Raw genomic sequence first — 22,768 nt, 5'->3', positions numbered from 1 at the left:
TGGGGGGGGGAGAGTAATAATGCATAAGATTTCATAGAAAAAACTAATGGCAGAAAAAAACCTAGTGGTCCATCAAGTCTGTCCTTTTAGTTTTTTGTTTTCTTATTTATTACTTTGTTTATTTTAATTATTATTATTTAATTATTTTTTATCTTTATTATTTTAATTTTTAAATTTTTTTGATAATGGACATGTATTTAGAAGGATTAGGGCCTCATTTTTTCCTGTTGGTGATCCCTTTAGTGATGCATTCCAGAATTTTGTCCCAAAGATGCTTTTTCAAAAGGCAATAGGACTTTTTTTTCCTTGAAGACATTTCACTTCTCATCCAAGAAGCTTCTTCAGTTCTGACTGAATGGTGGTGAATGGGAGGATTTAAATTCCTTGTAGTCAACTGGTTGTTAACACTCTGAAGATTGGTCATTAGCTCTAATACTCCAATACTGTACACTGCTAGTGGATTCTTTTTTCCCAACTGCATGCTCTTACATTAGAAACATTGAACTGCAGTTTCCACATTTTTTATCAATTTTCCAGCAAAATCTAATTATTTTCCATGTTACAAATACCCCCAAGAATACTAACTCTATTACACATCTTCGTGTCATCTGAAAAAAGACAAACCTTACCTAGAAATTCTTTTATTATCACTTACAAATATACTGAACAGAATGCGAACTAGGACTAAGCCTTGTCAAATTACTTTCAAATTGCTCCTGTGGAAAGGCTTTTCTCAATATGGCAAATATTATAGGTCTTCTTACAGTCCTGGAGGGAATGGGGTGCAGGTAGCCCTCAACTTACAAGATATCATTTAAAAAGTGGCTTATGACCATTTTTCACAATTACTGTTGCATCCCCATAGTCATGTGATCAAAATTCAGACACTTGGCAATTGACTCATATTTATGATGGTTGCAGTTTCCTGAGGTTATGTGATCCCCTTCTGTGAACTGACAAGTAAAGTCAATGGGGAAACCAGAATTACTTAGCAACCATTGTTACTAACTTACTAACTGCAGTGATTCACCTAACAACTGTGGCAAGAAAGGTTGTAAAATGGGGCAAGTTCACTTAACAACTGTCTCACTTAGTAACAGAAATTTTGGGCTTAATTGTGGTTGCAAGTCAAGGACTACTTTTATTATTCTTTTCTCCTAAATGCCCATATGGAATACAACAAATATTATTTTACTTGCCAAGGAAAATAATAAGTAATCATCTCAGTTGTGTTATATTTTAAAGATGTTCCAAAATACAATTGCCTACCCAATTCAACTTTCAGAAATTTGCACATAATTTGTAATGAACTTCTCAAGTGTTTGATGTGACCCAGAAATGAATAGTTACATAATTACCTCCCATAAATGTGTTTCTACATCAAAATTTTGCAATATTTAATTTAAAAGTATTTTGTAAGGTTAACTGTTTATTCCTTTCTGCCTGAGTTTGCTCAACTGCTTTTGAAAGTTCTCCTCAGGCAGTTTTCTGCTTTGACTAAAAGAAAAGAAAAAAGAAAAAAAAATAACATGGTTGCATGAAGAATTCTCTGATCAATTGAAAGAAATAAAGTACAAAAACATGGAAAGAGGACACATGGCAAAGTATCAACAATAGCCCAAACCTGCAAAGCTGAAGTTAGGAAAGCTAAGACTCAGAACAAAGAAAGACTTACAACAAATATCAAAAACTTCTCCATATTCTTCTATTTTTTCTATTAGTTTAGGCCCTGTTTCCTGTGGGTCTTTCAAAATAAAAACTAAATCATCTGCAAATGCCTGTAATTTGTACTGTTCCTTTTTAATTTCCATGCCTTTATCTCTATATCTTGTTTAATGTTTCTATTTAATACATCCAATGTCAATATAAATAATAGTGGTGACAAGGGACATCCTTGTCTTGTACCTTTCTTAATGCTTTTTTTATACAATTTTTTTAAATTTTCTTTTAAAACAAGACACATAAACATGAAAACATTTTCAAACCCAATATTGTGTATCGGCAGGGTGGTTACAAATCTCGTGCCCTCACAATTTACAAATATCCTTAATTTATCTAAATTTATATCATCACCCTCTTGTATCCAGAACTTTAAATTAACCAATGGCTATAACCTTTATTTTTCTCATTTCATATGCATATCCACTGGTGAATATTTTATCTGGTATCATCATTAATTCTATCGTTCTACACCATTCATATTAATATTAATAGTATTTATTATAGTATTATTATTAATAGTATTAATAATAATAGTATTTTTTCTCCAATCTTTACTAACATATCTTCCCTTCTAGCCATTGATAAAATATATCCCATATTTTATAGTATTGCTTTTCTTCCTGTTCTCTTATTTCAAATGTCAATTTACTCATTTCAGCACATTCCATTATTTTCCTAATTATTTCATTTTGCAAAGGTATTTTCTCACTTTTCCAATTTTTGGCAAACACTATTCTAGCTGCTGTTATGATATTTACCATCAAATATCTCACTTCTCTATTTTAAATTTCTGGTATGATCCCAAGTAGAAAGACTTCTGGTTTAAAATCTATGTGCTCTTTAATCATTTTTTCCAACCATGTGTGTATTTTAGTCCAATATTTTTTAGCTTCCACGCATGTCCACCACACGTGGTAATATGATCCAGGTGACTGATGACATTTCCAACATTTTTCGGATTTATCCTTGAACATTCTAGCAATTCTTGTTGGGGGTAAATACCATCTATAAAACATCTTATATAGATTCTCTTTATAGGCCGTTGACATTGTCATCTTATAATTTATGTGTCCACAATTTTTGCTAAATCAATCCCATGCCCAAAATTCTTCCCCCAATCAATCATTGTTTCCTTGACTTGCTCTTCTTCTAGTTTAATCTCTAAAAGATATCCATACAACTTCGTAATTAATTTGTTATCAGACCCTGTTAAAATTTTATCGAAGCTAGTCAAGTTATTATAAAAATCTTCTGTCTTGGAATCTTTATCGTATCTAGAATGTATTTGCAAGTAAGAAAACCAATTCATCTTTATAACTTCACTTTCTAATTCCTGCATTGTTTTAAGTTCTCCCTTCTCATTTAACAATTCTTTATATCTAACAATTTGTTCCTTTCTAAACATAATTTCATGTGAAAAAGCCTCAATAGTTGATACCCAAACTGGAATTTTTAAAAAATGGCTTTTCTTAATTCTCTCCCAGTTTGATAACAAAGCCTCTCTTATAGAAAATTGAGAAAGGGACAAGACAGGATGTCCTTTGTCTCCATTATTGTTTATTTTAACTTTAGAAATTTTATTGAATAGGTTATGTGGTGCAAGCCAAATAAAGGGAATAAAAATTAAACATCAAGACTATCGATTAAGAGTGTTTCCATATGACTTGGCTGTTACTTTATCTCAACCCATTAATTCTGCTATATATTTGAAAGAGATAATTGATCAATATGGTAAGGTATCTGGATTTAAAGTGAATGAACAGAAGACTAAGATAATAACTAAAAATATGAATATTAAACAAAAGGATGAATTGAAGAGAGTAACTGGATATGAAATAGTTAACAAGGTTAAATATTTAGGAGTATATATCATAGGATCGAATGTGAAATTATATAAAAATAATTATGAAGTATTGTGGCAGAAAGTACAGAAGGAAATGGAACATTGGAAGAACTTACAATTATCCTTACTAGGAAGAATAGCAGTAATAAAAATGAATATTCTGCCTAAGTTTTTATTTTTGTTTCAAATGATACCAGTACTTAAAAAGGATGCAAATTTGCAGGAATGGCAAAAAGGAATTAGTAATTTTATTTGGATGGGTAAAAAACCGAGAATAAAATTAAAGATAATGCAAGATACACGTGAAAGAGGGGGTCTAAAAATGCCGAATTTGAAATTGTATTATGATGCAGTTGTTCTTTCATTGATCAGTGACTGGTTTAACTCAACAGAGGAAAGAACTTTGAATATAGAAGGTTATGATTTGTGGTATGAATGGCATGCCTATTTATTCTATGACAAGAAAGTGGATAAGATTTTTAAAAGTCATATCCTTAGAAATGCTTTGTTAAGGGTGTGGAAGAAATATCAATACAAGCTAGATTATAAAATACCAATATGGGTAATTCCTAGACATACAATAGAGAATATAAACATAGAACAAAAACAAGAGGTGGTTACTTATAAAGAACTTCTTTTTGAAAAAAGGTAAGCTACAATTAAAATCTTTAAACAAACTCAGAGATGAAGGCATGAATTATACTTGGTTTCAGTATGGACAGTTGCAAGCTAGATGGAGATTAGATGAGAAAATTGGTATTATGCAAAATGAGGAAAATTTGGTAAAACAAATTAGAGATCAAGGTCAAATGCATATTAAGAGGTTGTACAATATATTGATAGAAATAGACTCAGAAACCGAATTAGTTAAGGATTGTATGATAAAATGGGCACAAAATATTCAACAACCTATAATGATGGAAACATGGGAAAAAATATGGGTTAGAAATGTCAAATTTACACAAGCACAAAGTTTAAGAGAGAATTTTTATAAAATGTTTTATAGATGGCATCTAGACCCTAAAAAATTGGCATGTATGTATCCGAATATGCAATCCAAATGTTGGCGATATGAATGTCAGGATGCTACTTATTTTCATATATGGTGGACTTGTAAAAAAATCAAAGCATTTTGGATTAAAATATGGTGGATTATACAGAATATTTTAAAAAAGAAGATAAAATTTACTCCACAGTTGTTCTTATTGGGTGAGATCATCAGTGGCTTCGGTGTGAGGTACCAGCGGTACGTGGATGACACCCAGCTGTACTTTTCCACACCGGGCCACCCCAACGAAGCTATCGAACTGCTGTCCCGGTGTCTGGAAGCCGTACGGGTCTGGATGGGGAGAAACAGGCTCAAGCTCAATCCCTCCAAGACAGAGTGGCTGTGGATGCCGGCATCCCGGTACAGTCAGCTGAGTCCACGGCTGACTGTTGGAGGCGAGTCATTGGCCCCGATGGAGAGGGTGCGCAACTTGGGCATCCTCCTGGATGAACGGCTGTCTCTGGAAGATCATTTGACGGCTGTCTCCAGGAGAGCTTTCTACCAGGTTCGCCTGGTGCGCCAGTTGCGCCCCTTTCTAGACCGGGATGCCCTATGCACGGTCACTCACGCCCTCGTGACGTCTCGCCTGGATTACTGCAATGCTCTCTACATGGGGCTCCCCTTGAAGGGCATCCGGAGGCTGCAGTTAGTCCAGAATGCGGCTGCGCGGGTGATAGAGGGAGCCCCTCGTGGCTCCCGTATGACACCTATCCTGTGCAGACTGCACTGGCTACCTGTGGCCTTCCGGGTGCGCTTCAAGGTCTTGGTAACCACCTTTAAAGCGCTCCATGGCATAGGGCCGGGTTATTTACGGGACCGCCTACTGCTACCGAATACCTCTCACCGACCCGTGCGCTCTCACAGAGAGGGACTCCTCAGGGTGCCGTCAGCGAGGCAGTGTCGTCTGGTGGCGTCCAGGGGAAGGGCCTTCTCTGTGGGGGCTCCCACCCTCTGGAACGATCTACCCCCAGGACTTCGTCAACTTCCGGACCTCCGAACCTTCCGTCGCGAGCTTAAAACACACTTATTTATCTGCGCAGGACTGGATTAGATTTTAAATTTATTGGTTTTAAATGGGTTTTATTATTTATACTGTTTTTAATAATTCGGCCTTTTAGAATAAGTTTTTTAATTGTTATTTTAATTGTATTTATATGTTTTTTATTTGCCTGTGAACCGCCCTGAGTCCTTCGGGAGATAGGGCGGTATATAAATGTGATTAATAAATAAATAAATAAATAAATAAATTTAATAACAGCAGCGAGACTTTTGGTTGCACAATACAGGAAGAGAGAAGATTTACCTACGATTGAAGAATGGACACTAAGTATCAAATTTAGCAGAAATGGCAAAAATCTCTGCGTATTTGAAAGAACATTCACAAGAAAAATATGTATTGGAGTGGAGAAGGTGGATTGATTATGTTCAAAACAAGTATCGGACTAAAAAGTACCAAATAGTCTATAAATAATTTTATGAATGGCATATATTAATGTATATGTTTAAATGGGAAAGGGGAGTTAAGGGGGTGTTGGAAGAGCGTGGATATGAGTCAGATTTTTGTGGTATTTTAGCTTATGATTGATAAATGTTATACCCTGCATTTTGTTCTGGGAAGTCTCGGAGAGGGGGGGCTGGGGGGGAGAAGGAGGAGGGAGGAGGGAGGGGGGAAGTGGGGGGGGGAACAATGGTTTAAAAATTTGTTCTTTGTAGAACTTTTTCAATAAAATATCCCTGCATTTTAGCTTGTCCATACCATAAAAAAGTGTGCCATCCCATTAACAAGTCATGGCCTTCCAGAGTCAATATTCTATTGTTCCTTAAATTTATCCATTCCTTGATCCACATTAAATTTGAGGCTTGATAATATAATTCCCAATTGGGTAACCCAAAACCCCCTCTTGTTGTCACATCTTGCAATAATTTTAATTTTCCCCTCGCTTTTTTCTCTTGCCATATATATCTCAATATCATTTTATTCAATTCCTGAAAGAAATTTTTCCCCAATTTAATTGGAATTGTCTAAAACAGATATAATATTCTAGGCTGTATATTCATTTTAATCGTTGAAATTCGTCAATCAATGATAACTGCAGATTCTCCCATTTTGCCAAATCTGACCCAATCTGCTGTTTGAGTTTACCATAGTTATTCTCTTTCAGTGTACTACATCTTGCAGTTAGGAAGATCCCCAAATACTTAATTTTATTCGTAATATGCATCCCTGACCTTTCTGCTAATTCAATTTTTTGTTTCTGTAACGTATTTTTTGTTAAAATTTTTGTTTTATCTTTATTTATTTTCAAACCTGCAACTTCTCCAAATTCTTTTATTTTGTCTATCAATATATTTATAGATTCCAATGGATCCTCAATAATAAAAACCAGATCATCAGCAAATGCTTGTAATTTGTATGCTTCCTTTTGTATTTTCATACCTTTTATTTCTCTTTCCTCTCTAATAATTCTATTTAGTACTTCTAATGTTAAGACAAACAGCAGAGGGGAGAGCAGGCAATCCTATTTTTAACTTATTTTAACTTGTTTTAACAAGTTTTTAACTTCTTGCAAATCCATATCTTCTTTCGGAATAAGAGAAATATACGCTTCTGACCAAGTCTCTGGTATTTTCCCCTTCAACATCACTTCATTCATAATCTCCAGTAATGGAAGGCATATTGGCTCTTGAAAAGTCATATAAAATTCAGCTGGGAGTCCGTCTGGGCCTGGTGCTTTTCCGTTTTTTTGTTTTTTGAGCGCTTTTATTAGTTCCATCATTGTTATATTACTATCCAACATGGATTGAATGTCTTTAGGAATCTGGAGTAAATTAGCTTTCTGTAAATAGTGTTTAATATTGCTCTCTTGAATATTGTCCTGTTTATATAAATCTCTATAGAAATCTTGCACAATTTTTTTCTTACCTCTTCCCATATTTAATCTGTTCATGATTGTCCACCAATTTTATTATTTTCTGAGATTCTTTCTCTTTTTTCAGTTTATAGGCTAACCATCTACCTGGTTTATTAGCATTTTCAAAGTAATTCCGTTTTGCCCCCTTGATTTTTTGTGCCAATTCTTCTTTTTCAAGCAATGCCATTTTGTGTTTAATTAGTTCACATTCCATTTTAATATCTTTTTCTCTGGATATTTCTGTAAGTCTTGTTCTAATTTTTTATAGTTATTTTCTAGTGCTTTAAGGGCTTTTTTTTCCTTGAAATTTCTTTTCCATGTATAGTCTATCATCCAGCCTCTTGTATAGGCTTTCATTGCATCTCATTGATTTTGCAATGATGTATCCTTTTAATTTTCTTTAAAGAAAAAAGCAAGCTCTTTCTCCATTTTTTGGACAAATTCTTTATCCTTTAAGATGGTTGTATTTAAAGTCCATCTAGATCTTCACTTTTGTCCTTTCCATGTCATTGTTATAGGGTTATGGTCAGCCTAAGTATTAGCTTCTATATCAATCTTTTCTATATTGGAAATCAGTTCCATCGTCATCCATATCATATTTATCCTAGACTAGGATGAATGTCTATTTGAATAAAAGGTATATTGTCTATTTTCCTGATTTCTTTCTCCCCATGCATCTTTTAAATTCATTTCCTCTATCATTTTAAAAAAGGATTTTGGTAAAGTCTTTCTACTTTGATTGTTTTTTGTGTTTTATAATCCAGTTTAGCGTTAATTACGCTGTTAAAGTCACCCAATATACAAATATTCTCATATTCCAATTCCGCTATATTTAAGTGTAGTTTCCTATAAAATTCTCCTTGGTTATTATTAGGGGCATATAATGCTACTAAGAGTATTTTCATATTGTTCTCCATTATTTCCAGCATCAAAATCCTACCATTCTCATCCAAATAGATTTGCTTTGCCATAAATGTATCTTGAATGTATAGAGCAATACCGCTTTTCTTGCATAGTGGCAATGAGGTAAATACTTTCCCCAGTTTTGGTCTAATTAATAATTGTTTGTGTTGTTTTTTAATATGAACTTCTTGCAAACTAATTATATCCAATTTGAATTTCTCTAATTTGTGAAATATTTTCCTTCTTTTAATAGCTGAATTAAGTCCATTAATATTTATTGTTATCCATTTTCTCTCTTCCATTCTCATACTCTATAATTAGGATTTTTTGCTCCTGTCGATCTTGGTTCACGTTGTGGTTTAACTTCTATCTCTCCCCCGATGGCTCCTTCTTCTTCTTTTCCAATCATCGCCAATAGCTCGGACTTCTGTAATTTAACCAAAGTAGTTTCTCCACTCGTGTCGACATCCTTTTCTTTGAAATATTCAGCATAAAATTCTTTGGCTTTGTCTAATGAATCTATTCTAAATTTTTGCTGCTGCCAGGTAATCAACCATTTATAATTAATATCTTTCTGTAATAAAATCTTGGACAAGAAATGATATTCTCTTCTTATCTCTCTCACCCTTCTTGGAACGTGCTTCAATACTATAATTTCTTTATCTTTATATTTCAATGTTTTATCTCTCGCTGTTGTGCCTCGCTCGCCCCCCTTACCGCAGCCGGGCCCCTCTCATCTCCTGCCACACTCTGCTAGTACAGAAGAATGTCCTGGCATGCCTCCAACCCCCAGTCCTGGCACCGTGCCTGGGCAGACAGAGCAACTAAACCCCTCCCCCACAGCATGTGAGCCTGAGGAATATGAAGCCAGTCACGAGCTGGAATTACCAACAGCTGGGCTGGAATTACCGACAGCTGGAGGCTGGAGAGATCCACGTTTCCGGAGAATGGAGAGGCGACGTCAGCAAAAGGAAGGGAGGGGCAGGCCTGGATAAGTGCTGAGTCATGGAGCCACACCCCATGGCCTATATAAAGGATCTGCTTTCTGGCATTCTCTGAGTCAGGCAAAGTCTAATCTGGATTGCTGAAGTCACACCTTGGATTCCTGCCTGCCCTGAGGACTCTGATAGGACTTTGGCAGAGCTGCAGAGGCACGCTTGATACGGACTTCCCCGACCCGGCCGTCAGAGGAGGAGTGGGACATGACACTCGCAACTTGGAGTATTTGTGCTTTTATTGACTTTTTAGTAAATCTTATATGTACCTCTCTTGGGAGATTGTTTCTTGTTGCATATCTCATGTGGACCCTACAAATCTCATCAATACCATCAATCATCTTCTCTTTGGTAATCTCTAGGGCCTCACCCAAGATATCCACCATTTTGTCTGCCAAGTTTTCTCCCTTCTCTTCCTCAATATTCTGGAATCTGAGAAAAAATTCTGCTCTATCCATCTCCCAGCCCACTAATGTATTCTTGTCTTTTTCAACTTCTTCCAATCTGCTATCTATATTTCTAACTTTTTTATTTCTTTGCTCTTCTCTTTCCTCAACCTTTAGAAGTCGCTTCTCATATTTTCTCATCATTTGTTGTATATCTTCAACTTTTCCATCCATTTTCTCTGTTCTTTTCTTATTTTGCTCTGCTTCTTCCTGCAATTTCTAAATTCCCTGCCAAATAATCTGTAGAGAAATCTCTTGATTTTTGTCTTTATCTCTGTCTCTTTCTTGTTGAAGAACCGTTTGTATTGTACATTGAGTTCCTACTGGTGAGGTTGAAGACGTTGATGTCGCCGATCCATGTGGTATTCCTTTTCTACTCATTGTGATATATGGATAAGGAGATGATAGAACTTAATTATAATAAACAAGAAGTTTCTTCGACTCTTGTATGTCTTAATCCAATTGTTCCAGGAAAGAGAAAAAGACAGGAAATTTAAAAAAATTGCTACTAATAATAAAATAACATCCAATTTATAAGAATTTTTTTAAAAAAGGAAAAGTTCAAAAATAAGCAATGGTACCAAAAAATAAAAAAAGGAAGAGAAGGGGAAAAAATAGTTTAAAAAATAAAAATAATGATTAATGTCCAAATAGGAAGCAAGGCGAGGCAAAAAAAAACGAAAAACAAAAAAACAAAAAACAGGAATCAAAATATGCCTTTTTCTCTTCTTAATAAAATAAAAATTAAAAATAATTATTTGCTGTTCTTTTTCCAAAGTCACAGCCAAATTTTTCCATAACAAGAAAGCAAAAAAGACTCTCCCTTTTCCTTCCAGGCTCTTTCAATTGATAGTATCCGTTAGAGCACCTGAATCAACAAAAATACAAGATACAAAATCTCTTTGATGCTCTAACCCTCTATCTCAAAGCAACAATGTGTAAATATAGAGCCTCAGGCTTTCACAGTTAAATGGGAAGAGAAAGTAGCAGTCAAAGTCCACTAGGTGGCAGTGTTATTCAGCCTTCCCTTGCTTCCCGGCTTTAACAAAAAGTTTTAAAATTGCCAAATAGTGCTAACCACATTAAATAAAAAATAAGAAATAGCCAAAAGGTCCAAGAAAAAGATCCAGAGAGAGCCTCTTTAAAAAAAAAAAAAAGATCCCAAGGGTAGAAGTAATTCAAAGCAGTTTCGTTCATTCAGTCCAAAGAGAGGGCTTTCCAAACGGAAAAAGGAAGCTTTCTCTTTTAAATAAAAATATTAAAAATGAAAGGAACAGAATTTCTTTAAAAAAAAACCAATATATCTGCCGCTCCAGTCTATTTTTTCCTCAAATTAGTCTCTTCTAAAAACAGAATAACTTTTAAGCAACAGGAACAAGTCTCTCACCCCTGCCGATACAGTTTCTCAATCCTTGTGTTCCGGGGCTGTCCCAACTTTGTCAGCCATTGCCATTGCAGCTGGAATTTCCTGCTGGAAATAAGGGCTTCTCCTGGATCAATCAGGGGTTTTACGATATCCCTGAGATCCAAGGAAGTGCCCTACACTATCATTGTCCAATCAGGACAATGAAGTCCAAAAGAACCGTCTCAGTCAGGAAAACTTTGCCTTTGAATCCGGAGCTCCAGATTCAAACGGCGTTTCATCATGACATCAGCCCCCCTTTCGTACCTTTCTTAACGATAAGCTTCTCAGTCATGTCTCCATTTACCATCACTTTTGCAGTTTGTTTGTGATATAGCACCTTAATCATATTAACAAATCTCTTCCCAAAGCCCATCTCTTTTAGCTGTGCTAGCATAAATTGCCAATTCACATTGTCAAATGCTTTCTGTGTATCCAGGAAGACCAGCGCCATTTGTATCTCTTTGCCTGTTTCTCTTTGTTTCTGCATTCAACAAAGATATCGGTCTATAGTTTTTTATCTGTTGTAAGTCTGCATCTTCTTTTAGTAAGAGGGTAATATATGCTTCCATTCATGAATTTGGTAACTTTGCCTCTAACAGAAGTTCACTGAATACTTCCAACATTGGAATACTTAAAATATATTGCAGGTTTTTGTATAGTTCTATTGGTAGTCCATCCGGACCTGGTGTCTTCCCATTCTTTTTTCTCTTGATTGCTTCTGTTAATTCCATCATTGATATATGGTCATCTAACATTACTTTCACTGTTTCAGGTATTTTAGGTAGTTCCACTTTTTCTAGGTATTGTTTTATTTTTTCTTCTGGAATTAATATGGAGAAGTGGCAGGTCTGAAAATAAATAAGGAGAAAACTAAGATACTAGTCAAAAATCTAACATAAGCAGAAAAAAAGAGTTAATGAAGAGAATGGGTGTTGGACTTACCTGATACGCCCCTTCTCTGTACAGGAAGGAACGCCAGTCACATATGGGTTGATTCCGTCTGCTAGCCAAATCAGGACGAGTCTGCTAAGCAGAAAGCCCGCCTCTTCCTGCCTGGGCTAAAGTTGATCGGCGAGCGCTTGATGCAGACTGACGTGTCGTATCTGGAATGAGAAACAATTAGAGATCACCCTCCCTGACGTCCCCGGCCGACCAGCCAGGGTGGGGGTGACTGGCATTTCTTTCTGTACAGAGAAGGGGCGTATCAGGTAAGTCCAACGCCCATTCTCCTGATTGGAAGGAACGGCAGTCACATATGGGACATACCAAAGCTTGTGTCCGACGGGAGGGAAAGAGAGGCCGCCTGGTCCCGTTCTTGGTAAACGCTTTGTAACACCCATCTGCTGAAGGAGGCATCCGCTGAAGTGAAGGAATCCAAACAGTAATGTTGAATGAAGGGTGTCGGGGAGGACCAGGTGGCAGCCCTACAAACCTCTTCCAAGGAAGCCTGTGTCACCCATGCAGCCGAAGTGGCCGCATAACTTGTAGAGTGAGGAGTGATCCCTCGAGGGACTGGTAAGGCATGCGCCTCCTAGGCCATGGCGATGGCCACCGTGATCCAGCGACCCAATGAAGAAGCTGAAACCTTGGTATCCATGGAGCCGGGCTGAAAAACCACAAAAAGGGCTTCGGTTCTGTGGAACGAAGATGTTCGTGAGATGTAGATCTTGAGAGCTCGACGAACATCCAGTGTGTGCCAAAGCTGTTGTGTCTCGTCCGATCTCACCACCACAGCCGGGGTCTGCTTATCTGCTTCCGAACGCTGAAGAATGTCCTAGCAGGCCTCCCGGCCCCAGCTCTGGCTCCATGCCCAGACAGGCTGAGGAGGGGGCATCTCCCGGCCCCAGCCCTGGCTCCATGCCCAGACAGGCTGAAGAAGAGCAAGTATCTCCAGCCCCCAGCTCTGGCTCCATGCCCAGGCAAACGGAGCAACTAGACCCCTCCCCCTCCTCCACAGCATGTGAGCCTGAGGAGGGTCTATTACCAACAGCTGCCGATTGGAGTGACCTCGCTTCAGAAGGATTGATAGGCGGCGGCGTCAGAAGGAAGGGAGGGGCAGGCCTGGATAAGTGCTGAGTCATGGAGCCACACCCCATGGCCTATATAAAGGATCTGCTTTCTGGCAGTCTCTGAGTCAGGCAAAGTCTAAACATATCTTGCTGAAGTCACTTTCTGGTCTCCTGCCTGCCCTGAGGACTTTGCTAGGACTTTGGCAGAGCTGCAGAGGCACACCTGATTCGGATTTCCCTGACCTGGCCGTCAGCGGAGGAGTGGGACACGACAAAAGCCTTTCAAGGTGATGAGAAGAAGAGGGGCAAAAATTAGGTAACACCAGCTCTTGTGCCCTATGAAAAAGAGAATTCACCTTCAGAATGAAGGTGGGATCCAAGCGAAGAACCACTCTGTCACGATGAAAAATGCAGAGGTCCCTACATATGGACAGAGCAGCCATCTCCAACATCCGGCGAGCTGAAGTGACTGCAACCAAAAACGCTACCTTAAAAGAAGGCAGCAAAGGGAAACTTCCCTCAGAGGATCAAAGGGGACCCTAGTAAGGGCGGTCAAAACCTTGTTAAGGTCCCAGGTGGGATACCGGTGCACTACAGGGGGACATAGATTCGTGGCACCCCTCATGAAATTGCGTATCAGGGGCTCCTAGGAGAGCGATGTAGATGTGCCACAATGCAGGATCAATGAAATAGCAGCCACCTGACACCGAAGAGTGTTGGGAGCCAAGCCAGAATCCAGCCCTTCCTGCAAAAAGTCCAAAATCTGCAAAACTGAAACAGAAGTGGGAGAAAGCAAGTGACGCCTGCACCAAGAGGAAAATGCCTGCCAAGTGGCGCGGTAGATACGGTTGGTCGAGGGATGGTGAGCGGCCTGGAGAGTTCCAATGATCCTAGGAGAAACCTGAGTAGAAGTTAGAATGCACCGCTCAGCCTCCAGTCAGTTGGAACATCTGTGGGTCCGGACGGACGAGCGCCCCTTGCAGGAGAGAAACCCTGGAGTCGAGGATCCTCCAGGGAGGAGTCACCAATAGGGACATTAGATCTGCAAACCAGGCGCTCCTGGGCCAGTGGGGAGCGACGAGAATGAGCTCCACTCTCTCTTCCAGCAGTTTCTGGATAACCCTGTGAAGAAGAGGAAGGGGAGGAAAAGTATAGAGAAGGAGGTTGAGAAGCCAAGGACTGCGATGAGCGTCAACTGCCTCCGCCCCTGGAGAAGGGAACCTGGTGAAGAAACGGGGGACCTGATGGTTGGTTTGAGAAGCGAACAGATCGACAGCTGGAAGGCCCCCTCCCTGAAGTGAGAGGGATGGAGGCTCCATTCCGCCTGATCCACATGGGAACGACTGAGGAAATCTGCTTGAATGTTGGCTGTCCCCGAAATGTTGGCAGCTTGCAGAGAGGCTAAGTGGGCCTCTGCCCACAGGCCCAGTTGCAGAGACTCCTCCATCAGGGCCCTAGAGTGAGTGACTCCTTGTCTGTTCACGTGGGCCTTTGCTGACATGTTGTCTGTCAAGACCAAGATGTCCCGACCCTGAACTAGCTCCTGGAAGTATTGAACAGCCAGGTGGATGACTCGAAGCTCCAGCCAGTTGATGTTCTGTTTCCTGTCCAGGACAGACCACCGGCCCTGAGCTAGATGAGACCCGAGGTGAGCTCCCCAGCCAGACAAGCTTCCATTGGTGGTAAGAGTCAGTCGCTGGGGCTCTCGAAATTTGCAGCCCCTGGATACCGCTGGACCGGTCCACCAGGCAAGGGAATTGAGGACCGCTCGAGGTAAGGGAAGGACTGTCGATGAGATGTCTCTGCGAGACCGTTGGAACGGGAGAAGGAACCACTGAAATTCCCTGCTGTGGAGGTGAGACCAAGGAATGATACCAAAGGTGAAAACCATCTTCCCCAATAATTTGGACAGTCTCAAAATGGAGGAAGACTTTTCTCTCCGACAACGGCCAGCTAACTCCACTAGGCTAGTCTGATGCTCAGGGGAAAGGAAAACCTCTGAAGACATGGTGTTAATAACGGCTCCCAAATAGCTGTGTGGAGGGGGTAAGATGGCTCTTACGCCAATTAATCAAGAACCCATGAGATTGCAAAATTTGGAGGGAAGTGGCCAAATCTCTCTGGGCCAGCTCAGGAGAGCGAGAAAGAACAAGGAATATTGTCCAAATAAAAAAGGATGCGAATGGGCAAGGAGTGAATGTGCCCAATTAGGGCAGACATCAGCTTTGTGAAAACCCTAGGAGCTGAGGAAAGCCCAAAGGGAAGGGCACAATATTGATAATGTGTGCCAGCATAGAAAAAATGGAGGAATTTACGATGGGGAGGCTGAATTGGGACATGCAGATAGGCATCGGTTAGGTTGACAGAAGAAAGGAAATCCTCTTCACGGATGCATGTTAAAATAGTTTGGAGGGAATGCATCTTGAACCGGCGGTAAACAAAGACTTAAGGTTGAGGATAGCCCTCCAACCCTCCAAGGATTTCTGAACCAAAAACACCTGGAAATAAAATCCCTTCCTGTGCTGAGCAGGAGGCACCTGCTGAATGGCTCCAATATCCAACAGGTGAGAAATAGCAGATTCCATCAGGAACCTCTTGTTCCGGTCTCTGGACACAGGACATGGAAGAAAAACCCTCGGGGAAAAAGATAGAAACTCCAGGGAAAGGCCCTGACCCAAGCATCCGTAGAAGTGGATTCCCAATTGCTGGCGAACCAAGCTAGTCTACCTCCAACGAGGGAATCAGGAAGGAGGCTATTTGGATCTGGGGAAGGGGCGACCCCTCCCGCCTCATAAAGACTTCCTGGGTTGGTATCTGTACCCTTGTTTAACCTGACTGCCCTGGAAGAGGTTCCCTCTGGGTTGGAAGGAGCGCTGAGATCAGTGAGGTTGGAAACCATCTTCTGAGCTCTGAAAGGACTGGGGATGAAAGGAACCCTGTCGAGCGTCTGACTTACGATAAGAAGAAGGGAAGACCTTACAACCATCTCTGATCTTGATCAGAATAGGATCCACAAAAGCTCCAAACAGCTTGTTGCCATTAAAAGGTGAAGCAGCCAAACGCCACTTGTTCCTGACATCAGTTTGCCACTGGTGAAGCCAGAGAAGCCTCCTAGAAGTGATGGTGGCATCTATGAATTTGGAGGAAAACCTGGCAGCATTAAGAGTAGCATCAGATGAGAATTCAATGGCAGCTTTAATCTTGTTAATGTCCTGATGAGCCCTAGAATCAGAGACAGGAATACGTTCTTGCAACTGCTGGAGCCACAAAAGAGAGGCTTGGTTAAAAAAAGATGCAGCCGAAGCTGCTCTCACAGACCAGGCCGCAGCCTGGTGATCCTTAATGAGAGTACGTTCTGCTCTTCTGTCTTCTGGGCGTAAAGACTCCTCAGGAGGACCAGTGAGATTGGCAGAAGTGGAGAGAGCCACCACGGGAGAATCAACGTTAGGAACCTGCAAAAGATCAGATAAATCTGGAGCAAGATTATACAAACGTCTGTCAAGTCCATTGGGCAGAGGGGCAGAGCCCGGAGAAGACCATTGCCGTTGAACTACATCAGTAAAAAGTTTGGGAGCTGGAATCATTTCAGCTTGCACAGAATGTTCAGCGAAGAGAGAAGAAGTAGGATCGGCTCCAGCTGAAGTGGCAGCAGAAGATGAAATGGGAGTGCCCAGACATGTAGACGTTTCAGAAGGGATCTGAAAATTTGGGGTCTGAAGAGGCCAATAAAAGAAGGTTGGTCCAGTTCAAGACCTTCATTGTCAGAAAACTCAGGGTCTGCATGAATCTCGCCATCTTCAGAAACACAGGCTTGGCTGGCCGAGGATGGTGAATGAGCTCTAACTGGATGGGAAGCTGAATCCCTAGCCTCACATGACCCTCAAGAATGACTGGTGCGGACCCCAGAGGAGGATCTGGAGGAAGGCCACTGCTGAATGCCCTGGGCAATGCCTTGGGTTATGGCCTGTGAGATGATGGAAGCTAAATTGGAAGGAATCTGCACTTCCAGAGGACCAGGTGCAGAAGCAGCAGGACTGCTATGAGGAGCAGGAACCACAGGGTCACAGGATTCAATAACAACAGGCTGAGCAGCAGGAGGAGAAACCTCCCTGGATATAGGAGCAAACAAAATGGCAGCATTGGCAGAGGATGGAATATTCCCAGTAGAAAGCACATCAGGTGATAAGGATACCCCAGTAATATCTGTGGCTGCAGGTAAAATGGCAGCAGCAGGAAGAGGAGTAGCAGCAGAAACAGCTCTAGGAGGAGTAGCCATTTGAGCAGACACAGAGGCTTGCTTACTAGCTTCTGAATGAGCCTTTTGAAAAACTTTTTCTATGGCTTTGTGCCTTCTCTTCTCCAGCCTGGAGGCTTCAGTAGAATGATGAGATTTGGAAGTGGATTTTTTGCTTTTAGCCTTTTTACTGGGGGGGGCGGGCTGTTCCAGAAGTGCCCTCCTCAGGATCCTCCAGCAAGTGAGTTGTACTTTTAGACCGGGAAGAACGAGGTGGCTGAGCGGCCGCCGTCTTGGATAGCACGTGGAGGGGGGGCAGCAGAAAAAGGTAACTCAGGGCTCCTAACGCGGAGTAATACCTCCGCTATTCACAGAATCCAATGTCCAGAAGCTCTCCAATCGCAATCCTGGGCAGCAGAAGAGTCAGAAGAGTCCAAATAAAGCAGCAGCTCCAAAGCAATGTCGCTAGCCCTCAGGCTCAAAATGCGACTCAAAATGGTGCCAGGCAGCTGATCACGCCAAAATCCAGCCACTGAGCAAAGGCTGTAAGCGTGGCTTCTTCAGCCCAATGCCTAAGGACTTGCCAACGGGCTCCTGGATCAGCACGTCGGAGCTGGCTCGTGAGTGCTGCCCAAAGCTCTTGCCAGCCAGCAGAGCAGCCTCAGAGAGGCTCCCAGCAAGTTTAAAAGGGACAAACCCTTTCCTTGCAGCAGAATGAGGCAAAAAGTCTTGGAAAGAAAAAACAAAAGCAGACCAGACAGGGAAGACATGTCCGTCCAAGCCAGACTGGACTGGAGCCCAGGCACGGAGAGGCCGGCTTTCAGCTTAGCAGACTCTGTCCTGATTGGCTAGCAGATGGAGTCAACCCATACGTGACTGCCGTTCCTTCCAATCAGGAGAATAGATATTCAGATTGTAAAGAAAGTTAAATATCTAGGGATTCAGTTGACAGTAAGATGTATAACAACCAAGGAAGATAACTACTATAAACTGATGAAACAAATACAAATGGATCTTGAAAAATGGAAAAACTTACAACTATCGTTGGTAGGAAGAATAGCTACAATTAAAATGAATATATTGCCAAGATTACTGTACTTATTCCAAACAATTCCGATAAAATTGGAAAAAAATACTTTGAGGAACTTAACAAAACAATACATAAGTACATTTGGCAAGGAAAAAAAAGCAAGAATTAGTTTTAAAATGTTGCAAGATGTAAAAAGCAGAGGTGGTTTGGGGTTACCAAATTGGGAATTGTATTACCAGGCAGTGGTATTAATGTGGATGAAAGAATGGATTGTATTGAGGAATACAAGACTATTGATGTTGGAAGAGCATGATCTACAACTGAGTTGGCATGCTTTCTTGTGATATGGGAAAAATAAAGATACATGGATATTTTCAAAGATATTACATAAGGAATGCATTAATGCTAGTTTGGGAGAAAATTAAAGAACAACATTATTTGAAGATACCAGTTTGGTTTTCAACAATGGAAGCATTGATTCACCCAAATGTTATTAATATAGGAAATATCATTAGATATAAAGATATTTTGAATGAAAAGGGGGAACTCAAAACTAAACAAGAAATGAGCGAGCAAGGGATCAATATATCATGGTATTCACAAGTACAGATACATTCTAGATATGAGAAAGATGCTAAATTACATTGTTTTTATAAAGAACTAACAGAATTAGATAAAATATTAACAGGAACAGAAGAAACATTGATAAAGAAATTGTATAGCCATTTACTGAGTATAAAATTGGAAGAGGAACAAGTAAAGGAGACAATGATAGCATGGGTGAATTTTTTTGGCTACACAATAGAATTAGATAAGTGGCAGAAACTGTGGGATAGGAACTACAAACTAACAATGTCAACTGCATATAAAGAAAACTTGTATAAGATGTTCTATAGATGGCACCTTGCACCGACGAGGTTGGCAAAGATGTTTAAAGATAAGTCAACTAAATGTTGGAAATACCATCAGATACCTGGATCTTATTATCATATGTGGCAGGCATGAGTAGAAGCACAAAAATATTGGACAAAAATAAGGACATGGTTGGAAAAGATGACAAAATAACATACTGAGCTAAAACCAGAAAATTTTTTGCTGGGGATTTTACTCAAAAGCTATAATAAAGAGTATAGTTATTTAATTAACTGTGTTCTAACGTCAGCTAGAATTGTATTTGCACAACATTGGAAAAGTGAAGAGATTCCTATTGTATGGTAGACTTTAGGAAAAACCCTTCCATACTTCCACCTCTCACAATACTTGACAACACAGTATCAACAGTAGAAACCTTCAAATTTCTGGGTTCTATCATATCGCAAGATCTCAAATGGACAGCTAACATCAAAAACATCATTAAAAAAAGACAACAAAGAATGTTCTTTCTGCGCCAACTCAGTAAGCTCAAACTGCCCAAGGAGCTGCTGATCCAATTCTACAGAGGAATTATTGAGTCTGTCATTTGCACCTCTATAACTGTCTGGTTCGGTTCTGCAACCCAACAAGAAAAACACAGACTTCAGAGGATAATTAGAACTGCAGAAAAAATAATTGCTACCAACTTGCCTTCCATTGAGGACCTGTATACTGCACGAATCAAGAAGAGGGCCGTGACAATATTTGCAGATCCCTCGCATCCTGGACATAAACTGTTTCAACTCCTACCCTCAAAACGACGCTATAGAGCACTGCACACCAGAACAACTAGACACAAGAACAGTTTTTTCCCGAAGGCCATCACTCTGCTAAACAAATAATTCCCTCAACACTGTCAGACTATTTACTGAATCTGCACTACTATTAATCGTTTCATAGTTCCCATCACCAATCTCTTTCCACTTATGACTGTATGGCTATAACTTGTTGCTGGCAATCCTTATGATTTATATTGATATATTGATCATCAATTGTGTTGTAAATGTTGTACCTTGATGAACGTATCTTTTCTTTTATGTACACTGAGAGCATATGCACCAAGACAAATTCCTTGTGTGTCCAACCACACTTGGCCAATAAAATTCTATTCTATTCTATTCTATTCTATTCTATTCTATTCTATTCTATTCTATTGAGAAGGTGATTAGAAAAATATCAGAATGTACAGAAATGAACAGATTATCACCAGCAATTAAGGAGAAAGAACAAACTGAATATTATATGATATGGGAAGTATTCTATCAATGGTTAGAGAGTGAAAAGGGGAACTGGAAATAAAAGAAGATTAAAGAATAGAAAATATGTTAAGACAGAGGTATAAATAAGATGATACTTGTTAGCATTAGGATGAGGAGGATAATTATGTGTAATGCTATTATTATTGTATTTTTACTAGAAGACATGTTAAGAGAAAAAAATGAATAGGCTTATAATGTTTAATTGTTTAATACACTGTAAATTTAAGATTAGAGAATTATATTAAAATGAATAATGTAAAGGTTGAAGGTTGGCACACAGATATATTTAAACTTAGCCGACAAACTCTGTAAGGAGATAAAATGTATGTATTTTGAAAAATAAAAAACTTTTTATTAAAAAAATATCAAAAACAATAAGAAGTTTCAATACATAAAAAACAAGAAAAAAGTTTTTAAAAATGGTCCACTAATGGGAAAGGATGGCAAGGAAGTACGGGGCCGTAGAGAGAAAGCAGAACTGCTTAATTAAATCTTTCTTCTGTCTTCATGTAAAAAAAATACAATACAATCCAACTCACCAAAACCAGAAACCAGGCTTAAATTAAAATAAGCAAAAATAAGGTAAGAGAAGACCTTTCAGTTCTAAATGGGATTCAAATCACCAAGTCCTGACAGATTATATCCCAGAGTTCTGAGGAAATTGGCAGATGTAATTTCAGAACCACTGAACCATACAGTATATTTCAAAGTTCTTGGAGCAATGGGGAATACCCAAGGACTGAAAAAGAGCTGATGTGGATCTCATCTTCAAAAAAGGGGGGAAAAACAGATCCAGGAAAATACAGACCAATCAGCTTGACATCAATACCTGGGAAGATCTTGGAAAAGATAATCAAGCAACAAATCTGCGAACATCTAGAAGCAAACAAAGTTATAACCAAAAGCCAATATGGGTTCATCAAAAACAGATCATGTCAAAAAAATCTTATTTCATTCTTTGACAAAGTGACTAAAATAGTAGATCAGTGAAATGCTGTAGACATAACACATTTCCCTGAAAATAAGACCCAGTCTTATTTTCTTTTGGACCCTGAAATAAGCACTGGGGTTTATTTTCAGGAATGTCTTAATTTTTTTTGAATGCCACTGCCACAAGGGGTGGTGGTGGTGCGGCCGCCCGATGTGCACACCGGCTTACCTTGGGGGCCTGTGGCTCCATGCCCCAACAACTGCTTGGCAGTGGCAGCATCAGAACCCAGGTGCAGCAGGAGTCCATGTGGCCACTGGCTCACTTCTTCCGGCACCAGTGCAGCAACGGAGCAAGAGTACAAATACTTTTCTCCCAGACAGAGAAATGAGGAAGAAATGGGATACTTTAAAATGGAGTGTTCCATTTGCAAGCAGACAAAGCTTTGTCTCCCTTGGGGCAAAAAGTGCGAGGCGGAGCAAGGCGATGGCAGAAACACAGGGGGAGGCAGGTGATCCCAACACACTGCCAACTCCAGCCCACTGTCTCTTGGCTTGTCAATGGCTGTGCTGGGCAGGCGTCTCACCTGTCCCCCCCTCCCCCATGCCTCTGCCTGTTGCCTGTAGCACGGCACAAGCCTTCCATGAGCCTCCTGTGAGCCAGGCAGCAGTGCAGCATGTCCAGATCGCCTCTCTCCCCCACCGTGCTTCTGTCTCCATCTGCTGCCAGTGGCACCGCACAAGCCCCCTGCAAGCCAGGCAGCCACACAGCACATCCAGATCGCCTGTCTCTGCCTCCGTGCTTGGACTTACAGGTATCTGCACTATGCCAAGGGGTTGGTGGGCCATGCCCATCCCCCAGGCTTATTTTCAGGGTAGGGCTTATATTAGGCCCACTCCCAAAAAAATCAGGCTAGGGCTTGTTTTTGGGATGGGTCTTATTTTCGGGGAAACATGGTAATATACTTAAGACATCTGACGAAGTAGGCCACAACATACTTCTTGGTAAACTAGAAAAATGTGGGATAGACAGTATCACCACCAGATGGATTTGTAACTGGCTGACAAGCCGCACTCAATGTGTAGTCCTCAACAGAACTACAACAGATAGAAGTAAGTAGTG

General features: G+C 40.2%; 1 protein-coding gene across 2 annotated transcripts in view; it reads right to left on the bottom strand.

Moving 5' to 3' along the window:
* HDAC3 (histone deacetylase 3) overlaps positions 1-22,768 on the bottom strand; it is a 180,454-nt gene that overhangs the window by 60,421 nt on the left and 97,265 nt on the right. The window lies entirely within an intron of this gene.

Source organism: Ahaetulla prasina, chromosome 3 (genome assembly GCF_028640845.1).
Source record: "Ahaetulla prasina isolate Xishuangbanna chromosome 3, ASM2864084v1, whole genome shotgun sequence".
Lineage (NCBI taxonomy): Eukaryota > Metazoa > Chordata > Lepidosauria > Squamata > Colubridae > Ahaetulla > Ahaetulla prasina.
The sequence above is the reverse complement of the archived record's forward strand: the minus strand, read 5'-3'. Positions and strand labels throughout refer to the sequence as shown.